Source organism: Frieseomelitta varia, unplaced genomic scaffold (genome assembly GCF_011392965.1).
Source record: "Frieseomelitta varia isolate USP_RPSP 00005682 unplaced genomic scaffold, Fvar_1.2 scaffold_180, whole genome shotgun sequence".
NCBI classification, from domain to species: Eukaryota; Metazoa; Arthropoda; class Insecta; order Hymenoptera; family Apidae; genus Frieseomelitta; species Frieseomelitta varia.
In genome coordinates this window covers 453,904-479,046 of record NW_025109528.1, presented here as the reverse complement: position 1 = coordinate 479,046, position 25,143 = coordinate 453,904, and the positions used below count along the sequence as shown (strand labels likewise).

The window sequence follows — 25,143 nt, the reverse complement described above, 5'->3', positions numbered from 1 at the left end:
CGTTCTGCTCTGGAAAACAGTAGGATTTTCTGCGAGCGACGATAACGTCTAGGTCTTGCGTGCGATCCGTCGACCGATGGAAAAAAAAATACGCGGAGCGACCGACGTGACTGACTTTCGAAATGAACGCACCGACTCGCCGGAAGGGAAACGAACGAGTTGGTCTTATCTTCGAACAAGATGTACAAGCGTCCTCTCCTTCCCTCGTTAATATTGATGATTCCCATGTCCAAGAGTTCCTCCCTCTCTCTCTCTCTCTCTCTCTCTCTCTCTCTCTCTCTCTCTCTCTCTCTCTGCTTGCAATTCTACGTACGAACACGTTCGATTGTTTTCTTTCTGTACGAGAGACCGAGAAGCTCTGTTCGCGGAATTGGATTCTTGCTTCGTTTCGGGACGGAAGGGATTATTCGGTGGCGCGTCTCTCGATTCTTCTTTCATGAAGTCAGAAAAAACGAATTTCCAGAAATTCTGCGTTCTCTTCTAAAATATTCTAGGAAGTGAATTAACTTGGAGCTTTTACGAGCATCTAATGTGAACTTTGAAAAGCGTTCTCTCTCGGAATGAAACTCTCGGAAATAGAAAATATTTGAAAGAGTCGATTTGAATGAAAAATTTGCGATAACATTCTCAAAGCAGTTGTCTAATTATAATTGACGAAGCGAAATTATCGTCCACGCATTTCTCTTTCTCTTTTCTTTTTTGTCCAACAAAAGAATTGAAAATTCACAATCAAGTTCGAATAGCCGTGTCATTTTCTTAAAAATTGATATTTTAAATCGACAAGTGTTAGCTTCTCTTGTGCAATTCAACACGAAACTTAAAGAATTCGCAGATAAAACTGTATTATATATTACAGACCGTGTTTCGATGAATATTCAGTAACACTATATTTAGTAATCACTAACTGAACACACAACGTACAATAAAATGTACATATTATTTTCCTAATGAAATGTAATTTTGCCTCCAAAAAAGTTTTTCAATTTCTTAATTTTGCAACCATGCTCAGAAATTTTAGGACAAGTACCATGTTTGTATAACAAAGATAATACAATGAATATAAATTATATATAATATTTACAAGATAAATTAGACAATATAAAAGTATAAATTATCGTATTTCAACAATAAGACTGTAATCGTATTGTACAATAAGTACAAAACATACTTTACAGAACAAAGACTTAATATACTAATATATTGTATTATATTATATTGTATATACAAGTACTGAAAGCGTCCCAAGACTTTTGAGCGGCAGTGACTCCGATTTTTTTACCAAAATTCGTGTCTCTTAATATAACAAACAAATAAAACCACTTATTTTTCAATGTTTTCTGAACTTTCACTGAACGTAGGAAATAAGAACGCGAACAACTAGAAAGAAAGGATCCAAAAGTCTTGGCGATCGGTATAAATTCCCAAGCTGTCGGTATAAACGAAGCTCTTGTTTCATAAACTAAGGTTGTTTGTAGCAGGTCAAACAGTGGCTTGAGTACCATGGTACGAAAGTATCAGCGGAAATGGGGAGCTTTTAATTTTCGACAGAGTCTCCTTTGAACGGAGCGGCTGTGATTCGAACTTTCCGCCCGGTTATATGGGCGAGAGTTTTTCTTTGTTTAATATCTCTCGGCAGCTCGTCGAGAGAGAGAGAGAGAGAGAGAGAGAGACAATGTCTGCTTTGTGTGACCGGAAGTTGAAAGGAGGGTAGAAGGCGCTTCCTTTCGGAGCATCGTCCGATCTTCACGATAGCGAACCTCGTGCCGAACGTATTACAGCACGCTACTAGAAATTATTGCTAGCCAACCAAGTTTGTCAAACAGACGTCATTCCTCGTTCCGGCTCAGCCTTCGACTTTGTTTGAATCAATTTCGACGAATCTAATCTCGTACAAACGAAGGGTAAACCGTTTGAACGTTTTATCTTTAAGGTCGAAATAATATCGCAATATATACATATGTATTTCTTCGCTTTCTTCAACGCCGGTTTTTTTTTTTTTTTTTTCTCAAGTTGAAGAAACAAACGAAAGAAGCTCGATCAGCTTCGCGATTAATTGCGAATTTCTTCGAAAACTGATGTGGAAATTTTGAACCAGAGGACTGAAGATAAATTTCTAGTTTACCGACTTTTCCCAACTTTTTTCATAATTGCGTTATAATTTTCTCCCGTTTATATTTTTCAGTAGTTTCCTTTTTCTTGTAAGAAAAAAAAGGAAGAAGTAAAAAAGCACATAACTCTTCCGACCTCTTTAGCGATCGAATCTCTTCTTAAAGAAACGCCGATAAAGTAGAAATTCACCGGATTAAATACAACATGACGCGTATATGTACGAAAATGAAGTAACGAAGTAAAGTACGAAAAATTCGAATTAAACGAAACTCGTCTTTGAAATATTTATTAGTTTCATCCGCAACGCGTCTAACGGATGTTTCGACGCATGTTTCGAAACGTTGGGAAATTCATAAAGTCGCGGCGCGGATCGTAAAACCAGACGCGTTCGAACGTCCGTGAGGAACAGCCACTGCGTATGGAAAAGTAATTTTCGCGGATCGAAAGAGAGATACGTCAACGATCGAAAACTTTTTGCCGAGCGATTGCGTGGACCAGCGCCGGAACGAGCCATCGACTTTCGTCCCTTCCTGCATCGTTCAATCTTCCGCCGTTCTATTTTCCATTTAACTTCGGTAAATAGGACACGCTCGGTTGCCGGTTAATTAATCGTGACCGGGATGCGGGTGGCGCGTCGTGCGAAAAATATCTCTCTCTCTTTCTCTCTTTTCTCTCCTCCCCACTTCTTCCGTTTTCCTTTTCATAAAATCGTTCCAAAGGATGGAAAAACGCGTACACAACAAACGCGATCAACCACTGTGCGCTGGCAACTGATTGCGGACCATAACGAGTGACCAAACTCGTCTCCTTTTTTTTTTGAATTCATCGGTATATCACCGGATAGAAATTACTAAGAGATAAATAATAAATTTATCATTTATTTTGCCTGGGTTATATTTTAATATATTTGAAATTAGTATGTTGAAATTATTTTCTCAGTAATGGAAATATATTTTACCTTAATACCAATAGCAAGCAATAGTTAGAAACGTTCAGAATCTCGAACAGAATCTCTTTTCCCTGAAAATCACATTTTTCAACACAGTTTCTATTAAACTGCTTAACCACCTGCGCTGACAACTGATTGCGGACCATAACGAGTGCCCAAAACCGTATACAATATCTCGTCTACTTTTTGAATTCAGCGGTATGCCACTGGATAGAAATTACTAAGAGGTAATAAATTTATTATTTGTTTTGCCTGCGTTATATTTCAATATACTTGAAATTAGTCTACTGAAATTATTTTCTCAGCATTGGAAATATATTTTATCTTAATACGAATAGTTAGAAACGTTCAGAATCTCGAACAGAATCTCTTTTCCCTGAAAATCACATTTTTCAACACAGTTCTATTAAACGCTTTAACCATTTGCGCTGGCAACTGATTGCGAACCATAACGAGTGACCAAACTCGTCTCCTTTTTGGATTCATCGGTATACCATTGGATAGAAATTACTAAGAAGCAGTAAATTTATTATTTGTTTTGCCTGGGTTATATTTCAATACTTGAAATTAGTATGTTGAAATTATTTCCTCAATATTGGGAATATATTTTATCTGAATACAAATAGTAATATTTTTATTGCCACTTGGCAAAATTCTGTTTTCATCAAACGTTTGGGGAACGAGTCCTGTTAAAAACTAATTGAAAAAAAAATTTCTTCCGCGATAACACGCACTGATAAGTTATTTTAATTTTCATTTCGATTTTCATTGATTATTTCTTCTCTTTTTTTTTTTTTTTTTTTCGTTCGAATGTTATTTCAAAGATAAATTTATCAAATAAATTTTATTTTCTCAAACAATCAGTCCTTCAATTTGTCATTTCCTCCCAATTATTTGCATCAAAGCTTCGAATCCCTTTAATCAACTACGTTAATCCAAATCATTCTCCAAATACCAAAGAACGTTATTTCAAAAATTTATTCACAAATTATTATTCGAAATAAATTTCGCCCGGGTTTAGTCGACAATCGTCTCTGCGATCGAAACAGTTTCGATCGAAGATGGTGATAGGAGGAGGACGAGTGCATTACGCGAAACTTCGCTTCTGCTTCGAAGTATCCCAACAGGTGTTGGCACTCCGACTTTGCGTCGTATCGCGGAAGTGGATCGTGCATATTCAAAACGAACGTCTTTATCTCGCGCGCGTGCGCGCACGCCTTGAAAATTCGAAGCGACCTTAGCATATCAATTCCGAACGATTCCCGATGGGAATTGTCCGAGGCGAGGTCTTATCTTCCATCGTCCTTATTTCAATATCAAACGGAGATCCTCAAGAAAGAAAGAGAGAGAGAGAGGGAAACTTCAACCCCTCTAAATATCATCATCCAACGAGGAATGCAAATTCCTGTTCGGCGAGAGCGCCGTTTCTATCGTTTCAAAAGAAGACCAGAGAGGGGAGAGATCGTAATCGTTTCATTGAGAAATATCGGCAGTTCAAATAGGTAAATTCAGATATTCGTATAAATTTAGATTTCTGTGAATGGGAGTAATGAAGTAATACACATCCAAGTAGAAATTCATGGACACATTGTCGTAAGTTGTCGTAAGACTCTATTTATACGGAGACTATCGGGGCACGATTAAGTGAATAAACAAGTAGTTCATTTAGTCATTTAGTCGTTTAAAATTTCGTTCAAGCATCGCTCTCTCTCCCTTTTTCTCTCTCTCTCTCTCTTAATATTTTGGATTCCAAAGTTCGAAAAAAGATGCAAAGAAAAAGAGAAACTTTCGAAAATTCAGTTCCCTTCGTAAATACATAGAACAAAAAAGAAAAAAAAAGAAAAAAATAAAGAGAGAAAACTTGAAAACCTGAAGAATTATGAATTAACTTTGACCGTTTAACCACTTAATCACTTCAACCATTCCGACACAGTATAATAAATTTCTGGAGCGCGTATAAAGCCGGAGAGCATACCGATAAGAATTCGAGGGGGGGAAAAAAGGTCAACAGCGTGAAAGATAAATTCGCGCGCGTTCGCCCGGGCGTTGGTCCGAGGAACACGCGTTCCTCGGAGGTAAAATGCCACGAAAATACTATTAAAGCGAGCGTCCATCGAAAGTTGCGAGCTCGAGGAGCCGGCAACGGGGAATCGCAACGAGCGCGATTTACCCGAGGCGGTGCATTGCTCGCCGTGAAACTTTTTAATGCCGCGGAGACCCCGTTAAACACTGCCTCCCTTCCTCTCTTTTCAACGGAGATTGCACGGCAGGTCTCGCGTCTGTCACGCGAAATCGTGTCCAACACATGTGACGCAATTTTTCTACCTTTTCAACATCAAAATGTTGGTAAAATTTTCGCGAGGAACCTAATAGCTCTCTTGAAAAATGGTAAAAAAGTTTTTTAATCATTTAACGCCTGTGGACGCGGGAGTCCTAACAGCGACTTTATGGTTCTGTATTAGGTTAGGTCACTAACATTTGATTTATCACAGTTATGACATCAGTGCGAGTTTAAATAATCAAATGATTAAAAAAAAACTAACTGTTAACATTATTCGAAATATAAACATTACATTCACATATCCAGAACCATAAAGTCGCTGTTAGATTTTTAAGATACAATTTTTTTTTTTTTTGCATTGTATTCTACTCACCACGAAGGTAAAACTTTTCTAAGAAATCATAGTTCTTTTGAAAAATAGCAAAAGTTTCTTAATCATTTAATACTGCGGAGGCGTGAGTCCTAAGAGCGACTTTATGATTCTGGAAATTTTCATATTTGGTTTCACTAACATTTGATTTGTTATAGTTGTAGCATCAGTGTGAGTCTAAACAATCAAATGATTAAAAAAAAAAACTAACTGTTAACATTATTCGAAATATAAACATTACATTCACATATTCAGAGCTATAAAGTCGCTGTTAGATTTTTAAGATACAATTTTTTTTTTTTTTGCATTGTATTCTATTTACTACGGAGGTAAAACTTTTCTAAGAAACCATAGTTCTTTTGAAAAGTAGCAAGAGTTTCTTAATCATTTAATACGGACTCGTGAGTCCTAACAGCGACTTCATGGTTCTGGTAATATTTGGTTTCACTAACATTTGATTTGTCATAGTCGTAGCATCAATGAATCTAAATAATCAAACTAACTGTTAATATTCTTCGAAATGTAAACATTACATTCACATATCCATAAAGTCGCTGTTAGCACGCGCGTGCTAAGTTAGTACAGTACATCTATGTATATAATGGTCATTTATTCAGAGGACTTCGTCATAAATTTTCAATTTATGTCTTCGACTCCTCCTATGCGCGTAATTCTCGATAAAATGATTCTTCAAACGTGGCACAAGCGCGATACAACACACATACATACGTAAAATTCATCAGCATTTAGAGAGAACCTCGTTATAAACTTTTAATCTCGCAAAAGCATACTATATTTTTACTTTTATCCAATTAAACGCTAGCTTCCTCGCCAATGGTTTATCATAATTAAAACGTTCCCGAGAAGAGAGAAAGCGTACAAACGAACTGGTTTAAAAAAGCACCTTGAGAGAGATTGGTCCACGTAGAACAGAGACAAGATCGTAAATTACGGGGCGAAACGATTGGAATACAACCGGAGAGGGGAAAAAAAAAACGCTTTTGTCCGAGGGAAGTCGTTTGGTAGCAGTTTTCATCGCGAGCTTCCATCGCGAACTCGCGTAAATCGGAGGGCGGCGACGTTTCTTCACCGATGAGAACGCACGTGCGTGAAAGATGTCTGCGAGCATTCTCGCCGAAGGCAGTATAAATTGCCTTGACACACACATGGCGTGACAGAGACAGAGTCCGTATTTCCAGGCCTCTGTGTCCATTTACCAGCAGACGGATTCACGACAATCCGCCTACCGACTGCGAGTTACTGCCACCGAGGGAAAAACAGCGTATGGTATCGAGCCACGCTGAGAATCGTGGAACGCCTGGAACTGGAATTACGAGGAATAAGAACGTCACCCGTCTGGAACCTCACCACCGTTCGATCGTTCACGAACGAAGCGAGATTTAATTCAATTTTTTTTTCGACCGATCCGAATAGTTCTAATTTAACATCAAATCAGGCTGATTGCAATTAGCTTAGTTCGACCAAGTCGATAACAACCAAAGACGAATCGTATTTCCGAAAGGGGAATTTATTTAAAACTCTATCGATCGACTCGAATTAGAAATAATTTTATTTAAAGCAGAGATAGAAATAGAATCTTGGAATACTGAACATCGGATTCGAGATGAGGAATAGAACAGCTATCGTATGTAGGTTGTTATCGTAGGTCGTTGTTAAGTTACAACCTGTATGATTGTTATATCTTTAGTAGCATTTAATTGTAACAGATGGCCTGTAGTGTGAAGAAATACGTGAAAAAGAAAGAAATTATGATTGAGTTATTAAAAATGTGGTGATTGAATTAAAAAGAGTTTATCTGAGTTGTAACAGTGTATATCAGTTGTTAATCTCTGTTTTTTATTTTGTTTAATCACCAGCATTATTATTACATAAAAATTATTTATATTTAAATATAATATATTATTTATATTTAAAATATATTATATTTAATTTAATTTATATTACTATATATATATTTAATCTACAGTAATGGACCTCTGAAAATGCCCTACACAACAGTTATTCATAGCAGATTCCAGTAGTTAGTCATCCACGCTTCCATATAATAACTACAACTACATTATTATGACTTAAAACAACGACCTACGATACTATATTACTCAGCGTCAGCCAATATTATCAGGTCTAGTTGGTCATCCAACAGGACTACGAGTCAAAGTGTCAAAGCAGAATGAATATACGACGAAATTCGTAAATATACAGAAACGAGTCAAATATGGTTAAACGAGACGACTTCGTCAAAATGCAACGCCCGAAAACTGACCGCCGCGTTGGGGAACAGGATGAGCCATCGGCATCGAAGATTCGTCATTCGACACACCGACAAATTCCATCTGAGTCTTCGTTACGTGACCATAGTATCCCGGTGGCCATGCGCGCTGGCACATAAGCCATGTTCCCCGGGGCTAATTGCCAACCGTGTAGACGACGTACATACACGGCCAGATATATGTGTAGATAGTAACAGTAGCAGTATACAAAGCACCATGTCGGACTACGGGGACACGACCAGAAGCTTTCGTTCGCGTCGCGCGACGGTTCCACCTTCAGGATGGCAAGGAGTTGCGGGAGATTTCTGACATGACGCGACACCGGTAAAAGCCGCTAGGTTTCTAACGACGACGAGCAGGTTGCTTTTACGACGCCACGGTCAATGATGGCGAACCTATGACCCGCGGGTCAGACACTGACTTTTTAAATGACCCACGCGTCGATTTTTATAAACTTATCGTCATGTGTATAAAAGAATTTTAATTATTTTTCGAGCCCCTCCTTTCAAAAAATGTTAAGAAAATTACAAGTGTTCGGTTAGAGTTTAAAAGTGAGAAATAAATGCATAATTGTGTTTTATGGAGGATTTACGACTTGGTTATGTATAGATATAGGTATTTTAAGTCTTGAATGTTATATGAGTTAATTGTGTCCAAAAAATTTTATATTTTATAGCGCTTACGATTAAATAGATGTAACAAACACTAAAAAACACACTAGATCCCATTCTCAGGATGGGTAGCTATGCTAGTTTTTTCTATAATGAAAGAGAGAGCAGACAATAAAAAATATTAAGAAACAAAGTATATATATATATATCTAATGTATAGTGCAGGGGTGACTGAGCATGATGTCACCCCTTTTATATCAATTTTCTGACGTCGACATTTATTTCTTGCTCTTCACTTGCAAAAGTAAAAGTTGTAAAACAAAAGGGAAACGTAAACCCAGAGGATTATAAAAGTGAGAACCAAAAAAAAGTAGTTTAACCATCCTCCCCATTTTCAAGTGACGCCATTGACTTAGTGACCCACGAGCTAGTACTAAAAAAAAATAATGAACAAAATTTGACCTGCTTCTCAAAAAAGTTAAAATTGAAGTGGATGCTGTCTAAATAGTCGTCGTCGTGCTGAGAAAAAAACACGGCTCGATAGGTTCCTGACGTTACAGATTGATATTTAACTCCCGTGCGCTGGCAACCAATTCGCGGACCATAACGAGTGACCGAACCGTATACAATTATTCGTCGTTTTGTTTTTCGAACTCGTCGAAATAGTATCACTGGATAGAAATTATTGAGAAGTAATAAATTTATTATTTTGCCCGAGTTAAATATTATATATTAACTTATAATATTTAAGTAATATATAATTATTTTATATTAATATAAATATTATATTATATACCCTTATATTATACCTAAAACTAAGAAAATATTGCAATTATTGCAAATATTAAAATTATCATTTGTTTTGCCCGGGTTACACTTAAATATACTTAAAATTGAGAAAATGTTACAATTTGGTTGTTGATTGATTGTTAAATCCGAAATTTTTTTTCCATATCACCAAACAGAAGAGTTGGAGAGTGTTAGTTGAACACTGTATGAAAATGGAACGTTGTTTTCACGAACTGACACTAACCAAACATGGCTACGATTGTTTTCGTCCCAATCTTAATAAAAAAAGACCAGAAAATTTGTCAATAGCGAGAATCCAGGTTGCTTCAGATGGTTGTGCCACGAGCTACGCTCATTTACACGAGAAATAAAGAAAATTTGTACGTGATTTTTGTATAAATTCTTAATTTTTATATGTCCATATAGATAAAATGTATCTTAGATATACAAAAAATATATTTTCATCAATAGAATGTTTCTTAGACACACGAAAAGTGCGAATGACACGGCGTGTTTTCCACTAGAACCAAAGGGACGAAACTAAGAACGCTTTTTTAAATAATGCATCCTTTTACATATTATATTTTTTACTCTGTTTCTACGAGCTTGTACGAAACACTGATTAAAGATCTCCGTTGCTAAGCTTTCAAAGTAATTGTACCAATTCTTTTCCAGACGAAAAAAGCAAGTTAGTTTCGAGTAAACGCTAGAAATGCTTAGGGGGGACGAAATTTATGTACTTTCACCCACTGGTATCTACGAGGAAAACCCGAAATTTCTTTAGTCACTATTCCATTAGCTTTGCTTCGAAAGCTTCGTTCTTCCCTCGTCCATTTTACCTTAAATATCCTCGAACGTTTCTCGCCACGAGAATATTTTTGCCACCATCCTCTATCACTTTTTAACTCCAAATTCTCCAAACTCCAAAGAAATGTCACAAATTACAAATTACGTTATCAGCGCGCTATTTATGAGATCTAGGAAAATGCACGAATAAAGCGATTATTTTTGTTTACATTTCTGTTTAATGCTACTGCACTAGCATCCGAATTCTCCAAAAGAAACAGCAGTGAATCATACATTAACATCAGCGTGCCATTTATAGATTCGTGAAACATAAACGAATGAAACGACTTTACATTCCTGTCCAACGCTATTACACGAGTGTTGAAATTCTCCGAAGGAACGTCACTGATCAAATTACACGTTAACATCAGCGTACTATTTATAGATCTAGGAAACGTACGAACAAATCGATCTTCCATTCTTGCTTAATACCATTACCCAATGCCCATAAACAGGAGTTTACGTTAGAGAGGAATGACTCGGGCTCCATTCATTGCTAATTGGCCTGCGGGAGTCGCAGACAACTCGTGCTAGATTATTTCGACACGTGTACCTATCTATGTGCATACACATCGGGAGGAAAGAGGAGACAGAGAGAGAGCTAACTAAAAAGAGGAAGAGAAACAGAGAGAGCTAAAAACAAAAAAAGAGAGAAAGAGTTAAAGAGAAAAGAAAGAGAGAGAGAGACAGAGAGAGCTAACTAAAAAGAGAGACAGAGAGAGCTACAGACAAAAAAAGAAAGAGAAAAAGAGACAGAGAGAGCTACAGAGAAAAAAAGAAAGAGAAAGAAAGACAGAGAGAGCTACAGACAAAAAAAGAAAGAGAGAGACAGAGAGAGCTACAGACAAAAAAGAAAGAGAAAGAGAGACAGAGAGAGCTACAGACAAAAAAAAGAGAAAGAGAGAGTTAAAAAGAGAGAGAGAGAGAGAGAGAACTAAAAACGACGAGATTTAAACAGAGAAAAGAGAGAGAGAGAAAGAGAAAGAGAGACAGAAAGAGAGCTAAAAACAAAAAAAGAGAGAAAGACAGAGTTAAAGAGAAGAGAAGGAGAGAGAACTAAAAAGGAAGAGAGATTTAAAGAGAGAAGAGAGAGAAAGAGCTAACTAAAAAGAGAAAGAGAGACAGAGAGAGCTAAAAACAAAAAAAGGGAGAAAGATAGAGTTAAAGAGAAAAGAGAGAGAAAGAGAGAGAGAGCTAACTAAAGAGAGAAACAGAAACAGAGAGAGCTAAAAACAAAAAAAGAGAGAAAGATAGAGTTAAAGAGAAAAGAGAGAGAGAGAGAGCTAACTAAAAAGAGAAAGAGAGACAGAGAGAGCTACAGACAAAAAAAGAGAAAGAGAGAGTTAAAGAGAAGAGAAAGAGAAAGAGAGAGTTAAAGAGAAGAGAGGGAGAGAGAACTAAAAACGAAGAGAGATTTAAAAAAAGAAAGGAGAGAAAGAGCTAACTAACAAAAGAAAGAGAGACAGTGAGAGCTAAAAACGAAAAGAGGGAGAGTTAAAGAGAGAAGAGAGAAAGAACTAAACAGAGAAAGAGAGAGAGAGATAAAGACAAAAAGAGAGATTTAAAGAGGGAAAAGAATGAGAGAGAAAGAGAGGCGTTGACCGCGAGAAATCGTGATTAGAGGAGGCTACTGGCGCTCGGAAGGGTACATATACGAAATGATATATCGGCGGACGTGTCGGGCATCTGCGCGTTCAAAGAACCTGGACGTGTACCGCGCGCCGTGTAATCGGAGGATCTGCGGAGGTCACCACGCCACTAATGAGTCTTAATGAACGGGCGTGAGAGCGTACGATGACGCGGCCGCGTCCATGTTAATTCCACGATGGATAAATGGGGCTCAAAACCGCGCTTCTCGTTTCTCTCGCGAAATTCGAAAAGGCCCGGTCGGACCACTTTCGTTTCCTAAAAGCACCGGCAATGAACTCCCTTCTGTTTCCTTCTCCCCTCTTCCCGTCTATCTATCAATTTATACGCGTATGATTACTCACAGTCGAGAATAATCTTAGTTATTCATGATCAATTCAGTTCCGATAGAAGCCATTTCTTTCTTTCTTTCTTTCTTTCTTTCTTTTTTAGTTGAGCAATCTTCATTTCCACGAGGAGATGATTTTGCAATGCAAAACGATCATTAACAACAATGGAACTTTAATGGAAGAAAAAGAGGAACAAGTTTTTAAAAAGCAATAAATGAGCAATAATACTCGTAAGTTTGGCAAACAATACGTTAGAAGAAGAAAGTTTAGTTTTATAAATTGCAAATAGAAGACAATGTCAAAAAATATGGTTAATATACTGAGCAGGATAACTGTATTAATATTTGATCACCTACGACAGAGCTAACTGGCGGTTTTGCCCCTACTTTCCTGATCGCTAGGCGCTATCCCCTCCATTAGATCGATCTGTCCCCTCCATTACATCGAAAGCGTGGGCCGCCAGTTAGCCCACTCTGATCTACAAGATTTACACGCGTAAGAGAAAAAGCAAGATTAATTGCAAATTAATTGTAGCCACAATTTCAGGTTGAAGATTCTTTTTGAAATACCAAAACTCCATTCTTCGTCGTTAAAATATTTAATGAAATTAATACCCTCAACAAGATCCTTCACTATATATACCAATAAATCCAAAAGTACTATTACGAAAATTATTTCAACTGAGGTAACAGTTCTTACAACACTTTTAATTATCATTGGAATTATCACTATGCCCAAATATTATAAAATTTAATTATAAAACATTTAATTTGCAATGGTCCATCCATCTGACGAATTTCAGCAGAAGCAACTGACTTTTTACGTCAGATTCAGGACGATTCCTAATCGATAAACGCGATTTACACTCTTTCTCGCGAGTATCAGGACATCTGCAGCCTCTTGCACAATTAAATTAACACTATCGCGGACGAGCGCACGAGTCATAAATTACCATCACCGAAAGAAGTGTCCGACAGAATGTCGGAACTTCTGCCCCCCCTCTAGGAATAGCTCGTTAAAAAGTGTGTTCGCTCTTCACAGCTAGAGGTGTAATTTGGATGTAACCTAATTGCATCAGCGAACTGCCTGAGCATCCGTTCTACCGTGAACCGAGTCACTCGACATTGAACGTTCTACGAGAAAGTGTAATTGCTTCGACTATCTCTCTCTTTCTCTCCCTCGAAAAAAAGAAGGAAGATTATATAAACCTCTTTGCACCCGTTGGCTGTAATTCATGCGCGAGTGGAATTTTTTTTTCTTTTTCTTCTCTTTTTGTTTCTCAGATTGCGAACGAAGACAAATTGCATTCCCTTGGCGTCGAAAGTTTCGTGATTAATGAAACAAACGTAAGATTATCGGAATCGGAATCGGAATCGAAATCGCTCGAAGATCGAAATAATTACGACTTTCTCACTTCTGGGAAGCTTGAAGCTACAAATATATACAGGGTGTTTAGTAACTTGTGGAACCCACTTCGCGAGCTGATCGTACTCCTAAAAGTAATGAAAAAAAAGTCATATAAATATATGTCCTATCTGTCTTCGTTTACAACATATGATGAATTTTATAAACAGAGAAAACTCTAGTAAGCTAGTTTTACCAGGGATGGTACATACAATTTTCATAATAATCGTAATTGGGATGAAGAAAATCCACATGTTATTGTGCATTCAAGACATCAACACCAGTTTAGTTTAAACGTATGGGAATAATTGATAAATTTTTAATTGGACCTTTTTTTCTTGATGGGAAACTAACAGGCACAAAGTACGTTGATTTTTTGACCACGCGTTTACACGAAATATTGGAGGAAGTTCCAGTCGATATTAGACTTCGTATGCGGTTTATGCACGATGGAGCTTCGCCGCATTTTAGCCGAGTGGCTAGGCAATTTTTAAATCAACACTTTGCAAATAAATAGATTGGTCGTGGAGGTCCTATTTCATGGCCTGCNTCGTTCTCCGGATTTGAATCCATTAGATTTTCATTTGTGGGGACATTTAAAATCTATTGTACACGCAACATCGATTGAACATGCTGAAATACTACGAAATAGAATAGAGCAAGGCTTCCGACAAATTCGAGAAACACCAGGAATGATAGAGAGAGTAACCAGATGAATGACAAGACGCGTGCAGGCTTGTCTTCAAATGCAAGGTGGTCATTTCGAACATCTTTTGTAAAAGTAATTAAAACAGAAAATTCATTATATCTCGTAAACGAAGACAGATCGAACATTTATTTATCTGACTTTTTTTCATTATTTTTAGGCAATCAATACAATCAGCTCCCGAAGTGGGTCGAAACATCCTGTATATATATCGAACGTTACGAACCTTAACTGGGGACTATTCTATAACATTATAAGTTTTATTAGGTAAAAATTGAAATTACACAGTGAACGAATCGTTCTTCTTCTCTAACACGAATGACAATTAATTCTGGGACGAAGTTTAGTGATGCTGACTGGAAGTGGGTCGAAACATCCTTTATATATATCGAACGTTACGAACCTTAACTGGGGACTATTCTATAACATTATAAGTTTTAGTAGGTAAAAATTGAAATTACACAGTGAACGAATCGTTCTTCTTCTCTAACACGAATGACAATTAATTCTGGGACGAAGTTTAGTAATGCTGACTGGAATTTTGCTGCAGTGAGCAGAGTCTCTTTGAAAAAACGAGACAAGACGAAGAGAGATAAAAGACGAAGTAATTCTAAAGACGATTTCCCAAGGTTTCAGCATTTTCTCATTAACCCTCGTTCGAGGGATCTCATTGACACGCGAAATTCGCCATGGCAACCGCCCCTTTCGCCTCTCTTTCTCTCTCTCTCTCTCTCTCTCTCTCTCTCTCTCTCTCTCTCTTTCATTCCCCATCACCGTGCGGATCGACACCACAGGTCGACACTCAGACACGAGGTATCCGATTTAAAGGAAGTTTGACAAGCGACCGAGGATTTTTCTCCTCGGTCAAACAAAGAGTTCGAGTTCGCTCGATCCGGCTAACTGGAAAGGCGATGATGAAAGCGGAGAAAGAGAGAGAGAGAGAGAAAGAGAGAGAGAGAAAACGAGAAAAGGGATGAAAGACGAAGAGGAAGACGGTAGTAGAAGAAAAAGAAAATTACATCAGCTGCTTGGCAGCGATCCCTTTCGCAGCATCCGCACACACCGCCATCCACCCCCTTTTCTTAGTTCTTCTTTCTTCGTTCCCTTACTCGCCTCGCCACGCGAGCCAGCTTCTACGAAATTCAACCGCCTTCTTCTTTCTCGCCCCTTTTCCTCCTTCCAGGAGTCACTCGCGCGTTTTCGCCGGCAAACCTACACGCGGTTAACGATCGCACGCCTACCAGAGAGACCCTCGCGAGACGCCGCGAATGAATTGCCTCGCGCGCCGGCGACGTTGCGAATATATGAAATTGCCAGTTCAGCCGCGAGAGAGAGAAGGGAGAAGAAATAGGGAGAGGAACAAGCGTCCAGGCAAAGGGTGGAAATTGCGACGGGGACACCACGTTGGATGAAAATTTGTCTTCTTTCTTTCTTTCTTTCTTTCTTTCTTTCTTTCTTTCTTTCTTTCTTTCAACCAGCGAAATTTCAATTCGACGCAGACCAAGATCCGAGAGGATCGGACTGTCCACGAACGGACGTGAACGTGTTCAAGGGACTCTTTGTTGTCCTTGTAACGAAAGAGGAGCAAAAGTCTCTGGATGTTACGGATTTGTATTTGCAATCGACTGAATTTAGCTGTGAACGACGAGCAATAACAACGTCGTCACGAAGAAATGGCAATTTTTCTTTGCAATGCGAGGAAAGTAATTGCAATTTGTCACTTTGTAGGAGATATATTTGTAAAATGTAAAATAAATAAATGTAATATATATTATAATATATATATATATATTATAATTTATGTTTTGTATATTTGTGTAATATATGTTTTGCATAATTTATGTACTTGTATAATTTATATTTTCGTTAAATTTGTATGAAAATTTGTTTATATATATTTGTATTTTATATTTTACAAATATAAAATACAATATACAATGTGATTTATGTTTGTAAGATGTAATATTCGTACATTGAATTTGTACGAAAATTTGTATATTTGTGTTTTATATTTTATATATTGTATTTGATATTTTGTAAAACATCAAACATAATACTTAATATAAAATAAAAAAATATATAATATAATATAATATATATAAAATAAAAAAATATATAATAAAATACAATATATATAAAATAAAAATATATATAATATAATACTTATATAAATTTTAAACATTTCAGAATATTTCGTCCGTATCTTTTAAGCACTTGTCAAAATCATAAAATGAAATCGATTGTACGAGCTCGATTATTAGTGTTCAAATAACAGAATCGTTCATAAAGCTTCTACAGCAAAGTTACTTATAAAACTTCTGTAACGATAGCGCCAGCAAATAATACATATACATTTCTTCTCACAGGCAACGTCTATAAACCATTTCAAATGCCCTGTCGCAGTGTTGAAAACTGGAAAACCAGAATTGCTGTAAGTACAGCGAGAGTCACGCGGTGACCCAGTGACGAGCGAAACTAAACTAAAATTCAGGAAACACAGCTCGAGTAAACCCAGCCCCTCGCAGAGTAAACGCCTGATCGTGTATTCTGGTAGCAAAATGAGAAAAAAAAAAAAAAAAAGAAGAAGAAGAAGAAAGAAAAACGGTAAGTCGTGCGGTGTCGACGTTCCGAGAGATGTTGATACCAGAAAAGCGTCGCGTGTCTAGAAATCGAGAGGCCAAGTCCCCGTTTCCCATGGCCGGCAAAGAGCCGGGTTCCGAGCTAACGCGAAAAGCGATCCGTCTTGGTGCACACGGGGAGAGAACACGCCACTTATGGTAATATTTCGTACATCGCGCGGCATGCATAATGCACCGAGAAACCAGAACTCGGGATTTATGTCTCGCGGAGGAGGAGACGTGGTGGAACAACCACGTTGTTACGAGGGGACTCATGGCGGACGAGACTCGATGGTGTCTTCCGTCCGCAAGGAACATCTGCTGCCCGTGGCCGTGCATAGCCGAAAAATAAGGGGGAAAAGGGGGGGGGGGGGAAGGGACCCAGCAGCCGTGTGTGCTCTTTCACAGATTGCCCGACGCGTTCTAACTCTAAGCTGCTAACGGTCACTTTTTCCAAAATGAATGAACGAAACTGCGACACAATTGCGTCCAGCGATAAACGTTAATAATTCGTGAACGTACGAAACGAAGGGAAAACAGAGAAATGTACGGTGTCTGAGAGGATTCTACGAATTATTATCATCCTTACTCTTTTAACGTTGAACGTGCATTTAATACAGGGAACTTTATACAGAGTGTTCACTGAAAGACTGAATGATATGAAAACAAAAATAACTTGACGCATGTTTTTTTTTAATTTTTTATTATTTTATATTCTTCCAGGGCAAACGTACGAAAACGCGGGGGACAGAGAAGTACACAGTGTCCGAGAGGATTCTACGAATTATTATTTTAACGCTGAACGTTTACCGGGGCGAAAGACTGAATGATATGAAACAAAAATAGCATTCACAAATACGTGTTGTTTTAATTTTTTATTATTTTATTTCGAAATATAATTAATGGAATTTTTTCAGTATTACGTGTGAAAAACATCCCTCGAATGACCACCATTTTCCTGCTCACAAATAAGAGCTCCATTTTCCTGCTTACAAATAAAAACTCTTCAGTTTTTCAGTGGTCGTCCTATACATGTATCCAGCTGTTTCTACTATAATCAGTCAGATCTTTTTACGAAAGGAATATAGATAATTGTCAATTTGATACAGTGAATAAGAAAAAAATCGATTCTTTCATTTTTTTTTTTTTTAAATCTGAATGAATGAGAGAGAAAGAAAGCAAAGTTTTAAACCGGTAAACATTTTCTACATATTTGGATATTTCGTTATTTTTCACAAAATGTTTTTACTGAAAAGTAGTGTGTTTCCTTTTTATCGACATTCTGTTTCTGACCATAATGCTTTTGTAGTTCTAGACGACATATAAAAAAAATTGTCAAGTATCAAAAGGATTAATTCATATGTATCTCGAACATTGAATGACCGGTTTTTGTTTCGAAGGATATAATTTTAGAAAAATTATTGAAAAAGTATCCTATTGCACCACTATCAACCAATATACTCTAAAAAGTTTTTCACTACATCTGACACTATAGTCGACAAAGAAAGAAGAATTAAATTAGATCCAAAAAGAGTTCGACTGTTAATAATCTCGATTAATAACAGAAAATAATAAAATAGAAATTTATATAAATTTATATAAAAGTATCAAAGCTATTATTAATAACAGAAAATAATAAAATAGAAATTTATACACAAGTGTCAATTCCAGTTCCTCTTACGAAATGAAATCAACACTCGAAGCGCCTTCGAAAAGTTCAAGAGCCCCGAAAAATTCTAGTTTCGAGAGTTTAAAAACTTTAGCTTGAAAAAATATATTCCGTGTCTCGAAAATTTCAATCTCACGGAGGGAGGGGGCTGACAAAAAATCCATCCGTGTAATTTCGAAAATTTAAAACTCTGTCCGCGCTTCGCAGAAGACATTTCGATCTCGATTTCTCTCGAGCAAAACACAAGTCTCTTGTTTATTTTAATAACCGGGTAATTACTGTCCATGAGAGTTAGGTTCAATGCGAGCACGTTAGCGATGGAATGCAAAACTGGGTGGAAAAGCAAGGGGGAGGGGAGTGGACGAAAAGAGATTTGCAAGCCCGGGCCACCGGCGGATTTCACTTTCGGTGGCAACGAGCAGATCGATGCAACATCCACGGCGAAGGGAAAAACTCGTGCCAAGTAAACAGGAAGTTCCGTTACGATCGTGGAGCAGAGGACGAGGAGACAACGTTGGGGGACGGAGTAACGAGTTGCCATAAAACAGACCTCCGTTTATTCACAGGGAAATCTCATTGAGGAACATCTTCGAAACGCTTCGTCTATTTATATGCCGTCAAAAGGCAAATATTAGTTTGACGATAAAAACTGCCTCGGTCTCTCTGTGATCTCTGGCCCGTTCTATCGTTAAAAATGAAACTATTCCCCCCGATGGGAGAATATCATTTAGAGTAGAAATTTTTTAAACGTTCTCACGGTGAAATTTCAAAGTGCGGCGCAATTCGTTTTGTTTTAAAAAGTGAATGCGCGACACGTGTCTCGTATTTAAAATATAATGAGAGCACTTTTATTGAAGATTTTTTTTTTTCATCATCTTGTATCATCTTGAGTCGATTGTTTTTGAGAAAAGATCACCGATCATCCAGGCAGAATTTAAGAAATTCGTGTGCAAGCGTAAGATCGAAATAATACATTCGTCAGTTAGTTTATTAATATCGCAGTAAAATTTCTCGCTAGTTGAATGGAATCGCTCTAGTTATCGAACTAATTAGTACACCTTAACTGCGAAGCACGAGTTGAAGGAACTCCGACTATAGTTAAATACCGGTTTTCAGTGAATGGCTGTATGTACATATACATATACCACCGATAGATAGCCTTTGAAATATCGGTGATTTCGCTTGAATGAACGATTCGATATCACTTCCAGCACAATGCGGTTCCGCTTCCGAGCTGCTTGCCAAGCTCGTGTACAAATACGAGAAACGTGTGCAAAAAAAGGAAAAAAAAAAAAAAGAAACGAAAGAAAAGACGCGCGGAAAGAATTAAAGAACACACACGCACACACACACACAAACGTAGGAAGACGTATGTTTGTCGAACGGGTGAAATATAGTAGCCGGCACGTCCCATTCGAAATGATAAACTGCGGTCTTTCGACTGATCGTCTATTGGCCCGTCGATGGGTATAAATCAATCAGTTAAAAGAATTCGGGCCAATACACGTCTTGTTTCACTGTAGACACGCGGTGACAAAATTTAAAAAAAAATAGTCGACGACGATTCGCGATATTCTCTTGTTTAGTTTAATAAAAAAAATTTAAATATCTAATTTTCGTTCGTAATCTCCAGCCGTCAATTTCCGCTATCAGACTCGATGTTTAAAGTCAGGCGCGAACGCGCGCGTGTAATCGGCTAGTGACTAACGTTTTCCAGTGCAAAGAGCGACGCAGCCGATCGAGAGGACACGATTGCTGGTACAGAAGGGAAGGAACCGGGCGTGGAGATGCGACACGATGGTAAAACAGAAGGTTAACCTTCGTCCGGCTGGTGGAAACCGTGGTCCGGGGCGGTGAGCAGCTGTTCCGAAAGCGCAGACGGGTCTCGAGGCCGAGTCGGCCTCGATCGAAAGTAAAAGCGTGTGTAACCGTAACCGGTATCGGCTGCGACCACGACCAGCTTGCAATCGCGCAGCCTGGTTATGGTTATACGTACGTAGGAGTCTCTCTTTGCGTGGCGACACAGCACAGAGATCTCCACATCACGGAGAAATAGAAGCACCAAGAAGAGTCGTGTGTCGCCTAACCTATCTCGCGCGTGGTTTCAATCCTCTCTCTGCGTATATGTGTGTGTATGTGTGTGTGTGTGTGTGCGTGTATGTCTAGTCATTTCACGATATTCACTCACCTAGCGGTACGCGTAGAGCCGGCCAGTACTTTGAAAACCAGAGACAGAGAGGAACACAGAGAGAGAGAGAGAAAGAGGAAGAAAGAGAGCCGCACAGTCCAGTGTCCACGAGCGTGTAAAATCCCCGGTGTGTTTCTTCTTCTTCCACCACTGTGTCTGTTCGTTCACCGACGAGAGAAAGACGCACGCTCCTCGCGAGAGCCGGTCGAGAAAAGAACAGCGACAACAGCGGCGGCGACGGCGGCCGAACTGAAACCACGTTCTCCTCTTTTTCTTCTTGCTCCGTAGCTCTCGTCCGTTCCGTTCGACCGGCCTGTGTCGCCGACACGCAGAGATATTCGTACAGGGGAGAGAAAACCCGAGCGGAATACAGAAAAAAAAAAAAAAGGTAACAGAGAACTACACCACCAGTCGACGACAAACGAGGACGACGAGCACCGCGACGATCCGCGTTGGCGCTGGGCGCGTACTGTGCCGAACCAACGAAAGCAGTATGGCGCCCGGCGGCTTTCCTGCTGCGCGCTCGCTCCTCTTTTCCCCTTCCACGCGTCTCTGTTCCCCTACCCCTTCCTGACACGCCGATATTCCCCTCCAGCCGCGTCTGCCTCCGTCTTTGTCCGACGCGACGCTTCGTTATAGATCGTTCGACTCTGTCGCGCCACCTGTACCCTTCTCCCCTCCACTGCCCCAAGTTACGTTAGCGATGGGCATTTCAATGTTGTACATGCACACCGTACCGCGCAGTTTTATGGGAATTCCATTCGGTTCCATTCGGTTTGGATTAAGAAACAGTTCGAGGCACTTACGAGATTCGCGTTCGTTAACTAACGTAACTTACGTTACAACGCGCCTTGAAACTTTCAGCTCGGATCCTAAATTCTCGTTTCGCACGCGTTCGAGCTAAAATTCGACGTTTCTCGAACCCATCGCTGGCTTCTAAGCTTCTCTCTCTCTCTCTCTCTCTCTCTCTTCGATGTATTTTGTTCCCCTCTCCGTCGTTCCCCAGAATTTTCTCCTTTCCTCGCGAAACAGTCCATCCTTCTCCAACCGAGACGCTCCGTCGCGTCGCACCCAGCACGCCAAGGGTACATGGCGATGCTCTCCGTCCGACTAGCTTCCCCCACCACGACTCGTCACTCCCCGCCAGGCTCGTCCGGCAGCTCGGGGAGCGGGGAGAGACAGCGAGACGATCGCGCGGAACGCGTGGAAGGTAGACGAGGATACTTTCCGCTGGCGCCGTCGGCCATCAGCCAATGGAGGCGAGGCAGGAGCAGTGTCCCCTGCGAGGTCGCGCGACCAGACGCCTCCGCTTTTTCCCCAAGAGAACGCGAACGCGGCAGCGTGGGCGAAAGATGAGATTAAAATTAGATCGATTGTCTTTAATAACTTGCGCGGCGCCGTATCGCGCCAGCCGGCCAGCTCCGCCGGTGTTAACCGAATGCAACAGTTAGAATTGCGTCCCCGCTGTGCCGTCCAACGATCGAACGCGTCCGCCGTGCCCACCCTCTCCTTGTCTCATCCCGGACGACGAACGAACTGTTCGTCTGCCGGACGACGAACGACGCTGTCCTCGAAGAAAGGTCGAAAGTCCCGATAAAGGTTCCCACTGTCGATGCTGCTTTTCACGTAGGAGGTGACAGATCGGCAAGAATGCAACTATAGAGTGCATTTTTTTTTCATACGGTAGAAGTTTTTGTGCAATAGATCAAAAGCAATCCTTGCGAACACTGACGCAAATACGTATAAAAATATATAAAATATTCAAATATTCGAAATATATAAACTACTCGATATTCCATCGTGTAATAATTAGAAGAAAAATCAGTTTTCTATCTAGGTTTTCCATTTTCTACATTTCATTCGTAAAAATATAAATTTGCATAAGGATCTGCTGCTTAAAAAATTACGATCTAGCGGACTAGGCTCTTTGACTATTCGTCGCTGTGACCGATCAGCTACCTTGTCGAAGTAATAGCTGTTCGTAAATGTTATTTGCTCCATTCAGTTCCACGTTTACGACATTTTATCCGCGACCGTGGGACGAGAGCGACGTGTAGGTGCACACGTGCATAAATACCGGGAGGAATTTCACGCGAGGACGTTTTGAAAAAAACGGATATCCGGCATCGAGGAGGAAAAAAATCTGGCGGATGAATCGGGTGGAAGAACGCGTGGTAGGCGTTCGAGAGGGGCACGTGGGCTCATCTGCGTGCGATGGAGAAAATGCCACGGAAACGAAGACAAGCGTGAACGTAGCAGGATAGATGATTCATTAGGTTGCGTCTGGAATATCCAACGGAAAAAAAAAAAAAAAAAAAAAAAAAAAAAGAAGAAGAAACAACCGGCGGGAAGAAACGTAATGAATGACCTTTGGTGCCTGCTGTTCGTGGAAGTTCGAACAGTTCGTCGCGCGTTAATTCCTCTACCGCCGTTAGAGAGAAAAAGAATCGGACGGAATATCGTAGCCGACCGTGTAATCGCAGTTAAACGAAGCACCGTGTCGTCGCGTTGCGAGATCCATCTCTCGCGGCTAATCCTGTTATTAAATTTCATTGCACACTCGACCGGCTAATTGCTTCGTTAGAATTAAGTCGATTATCGATTACAGCCTCGATATAACGGACATCGATCCGGATCCTCCGTCCCACCCTACGGAGGAGGCCATTAGCTCGACGACGTCTCGTCGTCCCGCGGAAAACCGTGTCGTTTTTAATAAACCCGTGAAGATCGTGAAGGTGTAAGATTCAGGTGTTGATCTTCTCGGATATCTCGGCCGGTAGCACCGGAAGTTACGTCGGAGTATCGATTCGTTAACGTACGATGGCACGTAGAAGTTCAATCGCGACCTGCCACTGCGAATGAGAAATTTTTCGTATTTTCAGCGTATTGCATTTCTCAGAAAGTATATTGAAATAATCAAAATTATTGCTGGATTGCGCTACGTTAAACGTCAATATTGTTTACTAGGTGTATATATCCATAAGTAATGTTTTTTTTTTTAAGTTAAAATTTTTTTTACTTTAAAATCACCTTCTCCTTTTACAAAAAGGGAATAGAAAGCTTGTCAGAGAGATGGGCAAATAACGATGGAGATTATGTCACATATTAAAACTGTGTTAACTCTTAAATAAAATAAAATTTTAGTACAGAATCAAAAAACGACATTATTTATGTCGTTTATAATACCTTTATATACATATTCATGTTGTATTATTAGTGCACGTACTAAAAATTTAACAGTGGCTTTAAGCTTCATTTAAAATAAAGATAGAAATTACTAAGCAATAAATTTGCATTATTTGTTCTGCCAGGGCTATATTTAAATGTACAACACTTTGTCAACCTAATCTCTAATTATACCACAGATTTTATTAAAAATTTTATTTCATACAAACAGAAAAAAGTATCCAATTCCAAATAACTCCAGTTCAAAACTAATTAAAAATAAAAATAAAAATAAAAAGAAAGAAAATGTGAGAGATCTCCCCGGTCGGTAATACAGTGATTTACATTAAAGCGGGAAACTCTCCCCATTCGGTTTGGCAACAGTAAGTGTTGGAACTGAAAAAATATTGCAACTTTGGAACAAAAAAACTCTCGACGTTATAGTAGTTGTTAAAAGTTGTGATACTTTTAGGCGCCAAAGAATTAACGTTTATCCAATCGCGAGACTATCTCGAAATCCCCGATTAGTTCCCGATTTTTATTCTCTATTATTCGTTAATTCCGCGAGGAAACGTTCTGCGGTCGAAGCGATTCTGGACGTATCGCTGTCGAACGCAGGAGTCCGATAACAGGAGGCCGGAACTTCCTTACCAAGTTGCCCAGGTAGTTTCGATCGTTTCAAGCGTTGGCCAAGGAAACGTGACGACTCGATCGCGTCGACACACGGGAGCGTGAGCTGGCTCCAATTTCGTCGCGGTAATCACGACGAGGAGAGATTACGAAGCGTGGTGGCAACGAGCGGCCAGGGAGCCAGTCGTTCGATTCGCGAGGTGAATCTTTTATTTAACAAATCTAGAACAACCAAAGTGGCCAAAATGACCAATTTATGATTTTCTTAGAGTAATTTTGCGGGCTCACGATGTTACGTTTTTTTTTTTTTTTTAGTAATTCGAATGACGTTTGCAAAGTATATGAATAAAAGTGCAACCGTGTTCATTAAATGTAGTATTATAAATACGACTTTTCCCATTCCTTGCATTCAAAATTTGACTCAATTTTTGTAGTCTAGTCTTTGATAGTTCTAGTTTAGTAGTCTAGTCTTTGATAGTTCTAATTTCGAGATTTGTAGTCTAGTCTTTGATAGTTCTAATTAATTTGACTCAATTTTTGT

The 25,143-nt window shown here is 39.2% G+C and overlaps 1 protein-coding gene across 5 annotated transcripts in view; it reads right to left on the bottom strand.

Annotated features, from left to right (window-relative positions):
- The window catches only part of LOC122538828 (dystroglycan-like), a 192,661-nt gene that overhangs the window by 99,958 nt on the left and 67,560 nt on the right, over positions 1–25,143 (bottom strand). For 4 of the 5 annotated variants that reach the window (XM_043673261.1, XM_043673262.1, XM_043673265.1 and 1 more), the window contains exon 1: positions 20,808–21,298. The exons of the other annotated variant lie outside the window; for it this stretch is intronic. The gene's annotated coding sequence lies outside the window, so the exon portion shown is untranslated. Of the gene's footprint in view, positions 1–20,807; positions 21,299–25,143 lie in introns of those variants that run through there. 5 annotated transcript variants of the gene reach the window in all.